The sequence below is a fragment of the Myotis yumanensis genome, unplaced genomic scaffold (genome assembly GCF_028538775.1).
Source record: "Myotis yumanensis isolate MYYU_CA2020_CCGP unplaced genomic scaffold, mMyoYum1.0.hap1 SCAF_3, whole genome shotgun sequence".
NCBI lineage: Eukaryota > Metazoa > Chordata > Mammalia > Chiroptera > Vespertilionidae > Myotis > Myotis yumanensis.
Window position 1 is genome coordinate 54,359,943 of NW_027223754.1, and position 3,257 is coordinate 54,363,199.

Consider the following 3,257-nt stretch of genomic DNA (forward strand, 5'->3'; position numbering starts at 1 on the left):
CCAACACAATGTTTGCTGTAAAATAGTGGTTCTCAACCCTTGGGTCGCAACCCCTTTGGGGGTCGAACGACCCTTTCACAGGGGTCACCTAAGACCATCGGAAAACACATATAAAATTACATATTGTTTTTGTGATTAATCACTATGCTTTAATTATGCTCAATTTGTAACAATGAAAAGGGGGTCTCCGAAACATGAGGAACTGTATTAAAGGGTCACAGCATTAGGAAGGCTGAGAGCCACTGCTGTGAAAGAAAAGCTAAGGGATGGCCCGGCTATAGCAGCCAGGCAGCCTCAATTGCCTGCTTCGTTAGGCTTTTTTTTTTTAATCCTACAGCACCTGGTATTCCCAGGCGGTCTCCCATCCAAGTACTAACCAGGCCCGACCCTGCTTAGCTTCTGAGATCAGACGAGATCGGGCACATTCAAGGTGGTATGGCCGTAGACTCCTTAGGCTTTTATTGGAATTTTTATCTTTAGATGCAATCAGTAGGGTGAGTAATCTTGGGAGGACACACGTGTTTACATTGTCCTCTAGGCAAGGGCATCCAGGGATTAAGCATAAGGATTCCAGTAAACACCGGGGGTCTGCATATGCACAGACTTGTTTGGAAAGGTCAAGGAATAATTAGGGGCACCACCTTCGACACTCCCCTAAGTCTCCCATGAGTCAGAATTCTGATAAACAGGGCAGGTGGCCTTCCACACACTTCCCTTTTCTCAGAATATCCTCCTTACAACTTTCCAACCAAGTCTTGTGTGCTCCCCAACACATGAATATGAAAAACATGGCATTAAATAGATCATGGAAAGTGTGGACGAAGGGGCCACAGGCTAACCTGACAAGCTCAGGGAAGGCCTGCATAGCAGTCTTGCAGACTCAGAGACCTAAAGTAACCACAAAGGATGGTCTGAAATTAAACTTTAACCAAAAGCAGTTATGGTGGGTAGTCATCTCCTAGGCCGGTATCTTTACTGACAAGGTCAACATTTACCTTAACTGAGCCTGTCTTTTTGCATCTATAATAACATACCCTTTGAAATGTCTAGGTAACTTGTAACTTCCCTTTTTCTGGACCCCTTGGGGTACAACCTAATGTGCTGGGCGCCAGGACAGATACCACAAATTTCTTCATTAGCATGTTAATTGTTCCTGCACTCACCTAAGTATGTGGCCATCATTTTACTTTTTATCCAATTCCCAGGGGTTTCCCCCCTCCCCACCCCCCCCCCCCAGCTTTGCTTTCTCCTGTCTCTCTAGTCTATCACCAATGGATTTCATGTAACCCACCTACATCACTTTTCCTTTGATTGCAATGTGTAAATACAACTGTAACCCGCCAATCTCCAGAGCATTATCTCAATTCATTGAGGTTCTGCTTCCCGGCATATGTCGACAGTTTGGCTCAAATAAAATCACAAAAATTCTTTACAGGTTTCAATGGTTTTTTACGTTAACAAAAGGATACGTGCATGGTATGAGAATTGAAACAAGACAGAGCATTACCTTGTCCCAACTCAGCTAGGAACACTGCATCAGGTGACTCAAATTTTTCAATACTGGGCATACTTGTGAATGACTGTGAAAGTGCAATAAAAACTGATTTTGTAGTTACAAAGAAATTTTAACAAGTATAATATTTGTAAGTATGGAAACTGCTAATAATGAGATTCAAGTATATTTTTATCATGGTTCTGGTTCTGATATCAAAGATACTGTTTTACTTATTTCTAGCTTTTTTTTTCAGACACATAAACATAAAGCTTAGCCAAAAATACTCATTATCCTTATGAGCCATTTCTGCCCAGTCCTTCAGCCTTATGTTTTATGCTGTTTTACTAGGCTGAGCATTTACTCTCATCCAGGAATTTGTTTTGGTTCATTTGTTTAAGGATCACCATTTCAGGATATCGATCTGCTTTCTGTAGGATAACCCACCTGAGCTAGAACTTCAGCGGAAGCCATGCAATGACTTCCCAGAATGCACAGCATTTTTATAGCTGTTTCATTCAATATACAAAAGAGAGGATTTATATTTACTCTTGTAAATTTTGTTTTGAGGTGCCCACTGGTTATCGATCCTTACTCTTGCAGGCATGGCTATCACCTCTTGCTTGTCCCGTTTTGTTTCTTGAGAACTTGGTGTGGCTTTCTGCCTGCCCAGGGCCTGCAGGTTGCCAGCTCTTGCATATGCAGGCAGCTCAACCATCAGGTTAGGAGGCCCCAAATATGGCCAAACAGAAATGTGTATTGCACTCCATGTGTGGTTAGGGTCCTACTGAGTGTGTTGACAGCTCTCAGGGTAATTGTCTAAGTCTTTCTTTGTTTTGAGTATCTTAGGAAGTGGCTCTGGATCTTGGGAGGATAGTATCTATCCTCCCAAGATCCAGAGAAAAAGAGCTCTAAATGTAGAACATAGATATCTTGTGACTTCTATCTTTGCCAGTAATCTGAAACTTTGATAACTTTCCTGTCCTTGTTAATTCTCCACTTGACCAGAAATGCAGAATATCCAGTCAACCAATCTCAAACAACAAGCCACTCCTGAGTACACACAAAAAACAAACAAACAAACAAAAAAAAAAGACGGAGAAGTAATATTTAGTTGTCATTTTTTGAAGACCCATAAAATAATTTTATTTATAGATTATTCGTGCATTTGAAAGTTGATTCTAACCTCTATTATATCCTCAGAACTCTTTTTTTTAATATATACATTTTTTATTGATTTCAGAGAGATAGAAACATCAGTGATGAGGAAGAATCATTGATTGACTGCCTCCTGTATGCTCCAAAATGGAGGTGGAGCCTACAACCCAGGCGTGTGCCCTGACCGGGAATCAAACCCTGACCTCCTGGTTCATAGGTCGACACTCAATTACTGAGCCATGCTGGCTGGGCTTCCCAGAACTCTTTTAATCAATAAGGATACAATAGTGAAAAAACTTCACCTACCTCAAAGAGCTTAGAATCTGGGCATAGATAATTATATATCTTCTAAGCTAAACTTCAAACATCAAGTTTATACTTTTCAATTCCAAATTTTAAATATTCCCCATCATAAGTTTTTTAAAAAATAAATTCTTTTATGGAAAAAGGCAGGCATCTCTGTAGATTAATTCAATTTTTGACATAAGAAATATTCTCCCTTTGGTTCCTCAGAGATATTTATATTCTTCAAACTTATACATCCCTTTTTTTCTCAGTTTGTTAGATTCAAAGGGCTTCAATCAAATGAAAGGAGTTCTTATATTAT

At 40.1% G+C, this 3,257-nt stretch overlaps 1 non-coding gene across 1 annotated transcript; it reads right to left on the reverse strand.

Annotated features, from left to right (window-relative positions):
- Positions 1-328: 328 nt before the first annotated feature.
- On the reverse strand, positions 329-447 carry LOC139007926 (5S ribosomal RNA). Its single transcript, XR_011471052.1, has one exon. It is a non-coding gene; the product is annotated as a 5S ribosomal RNA (ribosomal RNA).
- Between the last annotated feature and the right edge of the window lie 2,810 nt (positions 448-3,257).